The sequence below is a fragment of the Pteropus alecto genome, unplaced genomic scaffold (genome assembly GCF_000325575.1).
Source record: "Pteropus alecto unplaced genomic scaffold, ASM32557v1 scaffold137, whole genome shotgun sequence".
NCBI classification, from domain to species: Eukaryota; Metazoa; Chordata; class Mammalia; order Chiroptera; family Pteropodidae; genus Pteropus; species Pteropus alecto.
This window is the reverse complement of record NW_006440135.1, coordinates 2182603-2189650: the sequence shown is the minus strand read 5'-3', so window position 1 is coordinate 2189650 and position 7048 is coordinate 2182603. Positions and strand designations below refer to the sequence as shown.

The 7048-nt window shown below is 57.4% G+C and overlaps 1 pseudogene; it reads left to right on the top strand.

Moving 5' to 3' along the window:
- The first annotated feature begins 289 nt into the window (after positions 1-289).
- On the top strand, positions 290-407 carry LOC112484108 (annotated as a pseudogene).
- The last annotated feature ends 6641 nt before the right edge of the window (positions 408-7048 follow it).

The following is a 7048-nucleotide window of genomic DNA, read 5'->3' as shown; positions in this document are numbered from 1 at the left end:
GGGGTACAGACAAGCAATGGGTTTCCATAGTTGGTTTGAATTCTATTTAATAATCTTTTATAGCCTTCGTCTCGTCTCGTGGGTGAAACGCGATGCCCGTTGCTGTGAGTTCTGGAAAACCACAGCTGACCTGAGGCCGGGCGACTGCCCAACTGATTCCGCGTCCAGCACGCAGTAACAGTTATTCTCCGAGTCAGATCGCTAACGAAATAAAAGCCCCAACGCCTCATGGAGCTGGCACAGGGCAGCAGAATCTGTGCTCTCTCTCCTCTTTAAAAGTGAGTCTGTGGTCTGCGGCCACGCCACCCTGAACACACCCGATCCGGCTGATCTCGGACGCTAAGCAGGGTCGGGCCTGGTGAGTACTTGGATGGGAGACCACCTAGGAAGACCAGGTGCAGTAGGTGTAAAAACCAAGAGATTGTAAGCTGACGAGGTCTTTGCAATCTGTGAGGTCAACCGAGGGTTGCCAAATAAATAAATAAATAAACAAATGAATAAATAAATAAAAGCTGTGCTTTGTAATGACCTCAAAAGCGATGACATCGGATTGACGTCAGATACGCGCATTAAATACCAAGGGTGACGTTTTCATCAGAACTAATGATGTTCCCTTTGGGGAGCAAAGCGCTCCAGGGTGAGTGGGGAGTGAGTCAGCCCCAGGCCCCCGAGCTCCGCCCATCCTCCCCCCCCGGACCCCGCGCAGCGGCCCAAGGCCCCGGGTATGGCTGCTCCCAGCGCCCCGCAAGGGGCAGAGCCAGCTGATGCCCCCCGGGCTGCCCCGGAGCCCACGCATGTCCCCAATCCCGATCCGCTGATCGCCGGGCCTCCGCCCTCAGCCGTGCCCGCGCTCCGACCCGGGTGCCCTGAGCCCACGCGGGCACCCCTGGCCTCCAGGATGGGAGTGGGCGGCCTCTTCGGGTCCCCTCTCTGCCCACGCGCATCTGTCCTTCACCGGAACCCTGCTCGCGAAGAGCTCTCCCTTTCCCCTGGAGCGCTGGGTCCCCAGCCCTGTGGTGACACGGCCCAGTGGCCGCCCTGCCGACGTCTGGCCACGCGGCCTCTTGGCCAGGGCTGTGGACTGTGGCCTTAGTCCCTCCGGCCACTCGGCGCTATGCTGCCACCTAGAGGACGGCTCTGCACACTGCAAGGCGACCTCGTCTGCAGGGGAAGTCACACTCTCTCAGGTCTAATGAGAAAGTGACGCTCAAGCCGCGTGGACTGGAGGAGACCTCTTGTCTGCCGTTTTCTCCTGCGGGTGTCACCTGATCTGACAGCACCGGGGGTCAAGAGAAATCTCTGAGCACTGCATATGGAGTAGGGACAGCTGTCAGCCCAGTGACGCCCGGCTGCCCAGCCCGGACTTCCATCCCTGGCTCCGGCTTCACCCCAGCAAGGTCACAGCCATCCCTGGGCTCCCCCAGGCGGAGCAGACAGGTGTGAGCAGCCCACGGAGCAGGCACAGCATCAGGATGGCAGCTGCGGTGACACGGGCGGCGGGCATGTGGCTGGACAAGCCAGCCAGGACCACATGGCCAGAGACCCAGAGGCCACCCAGGACACCAGCTCCCGTGTGACCTGCAGACATAGGAGAGGCCATAGTGGAGAAGCAAACTGAACGCTCCCCAAAGAAACTCTGGGAGGAGCCTCAGAAGGACCCGCTGGAGGCAAACTTCACCTGACTGAGCCAGAGAAAACATCTGTGTGCCGAAGGTGTCCAATGGTCCCCGGCATCGCTCTGACCGTGCACGGCAAGACACAGGTGTGGAAATGACTGTCCTGCAGGAAGAGCTTTATGATACCCAGAGACGCAAAGTTGGCCACGCCCCATAGGGCCGCAGGGCGGGCAGGGGCCCGAGGGAGCGAAAGGAAAGGCTGGACAGAGCGTTTCCCGTGGTCTCTGTGGGAGGAGATGCATGGGGGCATCGGGGCAGGGGCATCGGGCCGGCCTTCCTCGCCTGGTACCTGGCCCCAGGTGAGGAATGCAGAAGGCAGTGGCCTGGATGAGAGGCAGAGAGGAAGCGGCGGAGATTCTGGGCTCTGAGTTGGTGGTTCGCATTTGAAAGGCTTGCTCCTGGGGCTGGTGGCTTCGCCTTTCTTCCTAGAGATGACTACAGAGAGTTAGGCGCTAACTCATGGAGGAGCTGTTTCCCCAGGGTCCTCAAGGTCCCGAGAGGACGAAGCTTCAGAACTCCGAAAATAAAAGACCCTCGGCAGTCTCAGGAACCTGACTGGTGTCCAGCTGCCAGCCTCACGTCACCAGGGCCTGGCGATAGGCAGTGGGCAGCCCTGGAGTCCGCTTCTGAGAAGCAGGAGCTGGGCTGCCAGGCTCTGAGGACACGCAAGAGGACAATCCCGAGCAGGACACAACTGATCCACCCCCTGGGAGGAGGGGTGCCCGGGCCCTTCTAGACATTCAGGCCTAATGAGGGAAATGGGCTCACTCACCAAGGTAACAGAAAGCACACCCCCAAATAAGAGTTACGTGAATAAAGGCGTCAGTCAGCCGTGTCTCGTGGTATTGTCCCCTGCCTAACAGTGGTCCAGGCGCAGCTGGCGGGGGAGGGGCAGCATGGTCACCAGCCCAGGTGTGGGGGAAGAGATAGGTCAGCACAAGGAAAACAGGAGCAGCTGGCTGGTGTCACCTGTTCACCTCTCCGTGGAGATGTACCTGGGAAGCAATGACAGCCACTTTACCAGGTGACGTAGGTTCTCAGGCCAACTCCCGGGCACGTGCTGGGGCCCGAAGCAGACCGACGGTGGCCCTGGCCCTTCCCAAGGATCCGATCCCCCAGGCTTCCCCTCATTTTAGTGTTTCAGAGGGCGGACCTAGCGAGCGTCATTGACTGCGCATTTTCTTTTGAACGGGCACTGGGTCACCTGCCTCCATTCACGAGAACAGACGCCCTGCCACACAGCACGCGCAGTCACTCGCAGAAGCGTCTGTGTTTTAACTCTCGGTGACTAATAGCAACGGCTCCTCCGCGAGGCCGCGGCGACTTCTGCTCCTGTCAGCCACTCGCTACGGTCTCTGAAGGTTTCCCCACCAGAGCTTCCGCCGAGTGGGGACTGGCGCCCCCCGGTGCTCCGGTGTCTCCCCAACACCAAGGGAGCGGCGACCTCTACCTGCACGTTGGTCCCGCCCACCTCGTTTCTTTGTGACTCGCCAGTCCTCCCGCTGGCCTCGAGGCCGCGCTTCCTGGCGTGCGAGCTGTCCTGACGCTTCATGGGCCCCCCGTGCTCCCCCACTGCTCTAGTCCGCCTCTGGACACCTTCTTCGTTCCGTTTGTCCCGGAGAAAGGCCATCTGCACTCCAAGATCCGCAGTTACAAGCCACATTTTGTGATTTTGCTTTCTTGTGTTTAGATCTCTAAATCGCCTGGGGCTTGCTTCCCTGCACAGTGTGGACCGGGCCTCGAAATCACCTTTCATCTTCCAGATTGTTCCCCAACACGGGGTCCGCGACGATCGCTCCTTCCCACACCGCCCGGATTACAGCTCGTCCAGTACCGACGCCGAGATGACGTGTGGACCCCCCACTCCCCTTCTCCTCCTGTCTCTGCGATATCTCCCTGCCCAAGGCACCCCAGAGTCCTGGCCTCCGCCTCCCGTTGCTTCGTTCCTAAGGACAGAGATGGAGCGCGGACATCACAGGACCCCAGCCCAGCAGGAGAATTTCCTGTGGCACCTGGTGACCAGACACGCGTGCTGGTGTCAGAGCCCCTGACCAAGGCCTGGGAGAGAGCAGAGCATGGACAGAGGGCAGGCAGGACTGTGCTCCCCTCCAGAACACAGCTCTCCATCTTCCGTACAACATCTCAAATAAAGGGCACCGCTTCGTCGCCAAGGATGGGTTTGTAGAAGGCGCCAGAAGGTAATCTTTCTACTAGCAGATGTGCCTCCAGATGTGGAGCCAGATCTACAGCTCTGTGTGCTGGGAACACATGGCGACCTCCCGGTGACCCGAGCCACCCCACAGCACGTCCTCATCACCCCCAGCCCCTCGGCAGGCGCCTCACCCTCCTGGTGGCAGAAGTCTCTTAGCGACAGCTTGCGTCCTCGACCTGCCGACCCACGCTTTTATACTAAAACTCTTCATTTCACACTGTCAACATGATTTATTTATTTTGGCTCCACCTAATCTGGTTTAAAATCCACTTTTTTTTTTTCCTGAGGCACAATTTGATCTTCTGTATTTTACCACTTGTACTGTGAATTCTGAAAGGCCAAGAACCAAAATGGTCCTTTTGATATTATATTCCCTGGTCCCAAGCCGCGGACCCATCTCAATGAGTTCCCAGAGAGGAAGATCACTGCTCAATTTCCAAACACAGTTTTAAACATTTTTCATCTCCTCAGTGAAGAAATGACAAGTCGGTTCGAGCATCACAAGCTCCAGTTTCCCGATTTGCTCGGGAGGGTGCCAAAGCAGTCGCACCTTACATCCATCCACGGTGACACCGAGTTCCTCCGCTTTGGGAACATACAATGTTTGGTCACGAAGAATGATGGATTTGGCATAAAGAGGAGTTGCTTCGTAAAACATTTTAATTTGCAAGGGGTGAGTCAAAGCCTCAGTGTAGTCACTTGTCACAAATCCAATACAGATTTATAATAAATTGCTGTGGTATTATTTTTGTCATAACTCAAAGCCCTCTGCTGATCGCTATTCCTGGAATACGTTATCTGCTGGTTTCTCATGATCACAACGCCTTTGTGGTTTGCGGACCTCTAGCCTCTCCCTAATGGATGCTCTGGAGAACCCCACGGGGGGCCTGGATCAGAGGGTGGGATGAAAATTTCCACCAGAGGGATGCATTCTCCTAATGGAAAAACATCAAGCATCCTTCGGCCTCGTTGGTTTCCCAGAGTTCAACAATTAGGCCGTGACTGTGTTATCGGGATCCTAAATAATACTTGGAATTCTTGCCCCGCTGGCCCTGAATTGCAAGATACTAAACCACACAGAAAGAGTTTCAGTCCAGAAATATAGTGGTGTCGTCCCGGTGATAAGGTCCCTGAAGTCTAAAACCCAAGTAAAAGGCCCTCGTCCTTATGAAACAGTGACACGGAGCGGTTGGCGACTGGGCTCTGCCAGGCCGCGTTGGGCCGCGAGATTTAATACGAATTATCGCCGTGCCAGGTGGACGTGGGTTGAAGCCACGCAAGTCCAACTCGAGCGACTTCCGTCAGCGAGGCTTTGGCTCCCTGGACCCAGGGACGTCGTGTGACCAGACCCCAGGAAGGGCCAGGCTCTCTGGGGAGGCCAGGATGTGGAATGACAAAGCCCCCTGCTTCTTTCTGCCCATGGTGTTCACGTCGTAGTGACGTGGGATCCCAGAGTGGTCACCAGCCTCCAGCCGACGCACGGCAGAGTGGGCTGACCTGGCCTGCCTCCTGTTCCTGCGTTCCCGAACGTCCCGGGGGCTCCTCCCTGTCCCCCCTGCCTGCTTAGGAATCAAACGTGGACGAACGAGGTGGGCCGTGGGGAAGGGGAGAGAGGAAGAGGGAGGCGTCACACCTGACTCGGGGGTGTCCACGTGTCCACGTGCCCACGGCCAGAGCAAGGGACGGCGCTGAGGTGGGCAGATCCAGCTGGCGCTGCCTAGAACAGGAATTCTGGACCGAAAAATAAAAATAAAATAAACTCTGAGATGCGCAGCAAAAAAATGGCCTGAGACACACCTCAGGGATCGTGTGGCTTACAAAGGTCTGTCTCGGACTTGCTCCTGGATCGCCACACCGTTTGAAAAACAGAGATACTGAGACTCGGTTGAAAATTCAGATCAGCGGGCTACACGTGTCAGAAAGTTTTAGTTTATTAAACAGTGAAGTAGGTGACATTGCGTCTTATGACTGGACGAGGAGGGGCGGGAAGAGCCTTGTCTAACACGCGTGGGCCCCGGGGTCAGGGTTTGGAGGCCCCCAGCGCACAGCATGCTTTCGGGGCGTGCCAGTCTTCCCGTGGCTTGGCACGCTGTTCTTGCCGAGGCCGCGGGCCTGCGGACGAAGCGGGGTCATCTCGGTACAGCGTGGCACGTGTTCCCCTAAGCAGGCTAAACACATCGGTCATCTGTGAGGCCCGGCGTCCACCATGTGGCAGGCGCGTGGAGGAACCAGTGACATCAGACGGAACTGAACTGTGGTGGACTCAGCCAGGCCGCCCAAAAGCTCACGCGTGAGTCACATGCCCGAGGTGACCAAGAGAAGACGGGTCACAGATGCAGCGCTATTCAAACAGGTGTGCGATGCTGGGTCGGACCGACCGTCTCGTGTCCCCTCCCAGCTGTGGGGACACGAGAAGGCTAACTCTGGACTTGTCACATCAGACCTGTGGCAAAGGCCACAGGCACCACCGTGTCAAAGCTTAGAGCAGAAGCTCCGACTGCGAGCTGAGTGAAGGGAGATGCTTTCGGTGACCCTCGTAAGTGTTCCAACGTGTCACTGTTGTTCTAGAAACAGAGGACTGGGAAGACAGTCAAAGATCCGGAAGCCGTTGCCCAGCCAGGATAACTCATCTCAAATCAAGTCGCTAATCCGCATTGCTAGATTCTGCCGCAAGACCCCAGAGGCAGACCCCGCTCCCTGCACTCCTCCGTGCACTGCTCTTGGCATGCGAGGGTTCGGCGAGGGTTTGACAGATGCCTCGAGGGTTTTGCACATCTTTGCAGACATCCTGTAGCAAGTGAGCGACTCGGTCCTTCTCATGCTGACGCGTAAGCATCCTGGGGGATCGACAGGCACGGGCGATGCAGCTCCAAACCGAGGCCGAGCAGATCAAGTCATCGTTGCTCAGGGATCATCAGAACTGTCCAGTGGCGCTCTAGCCTGCTCGGGATGCTGTAGCAAAATACCACAGGCTGAGTGGCTTAAACCACATGTATTTCTCAGTTCTGGAGCCTGGAAGTCCGCAATCAAGGTGAGGGGAGGTTCGGCTTCTCCTGAGGCTCCTCCTCTTGGCTGGCAGACGGCTGCCTTCCTGCTGCGTCCTCACGTGGCCTCCTCCACGAGCACACAGTGTCCTGGTGTTTCTGCCTCTTCTTGTAAG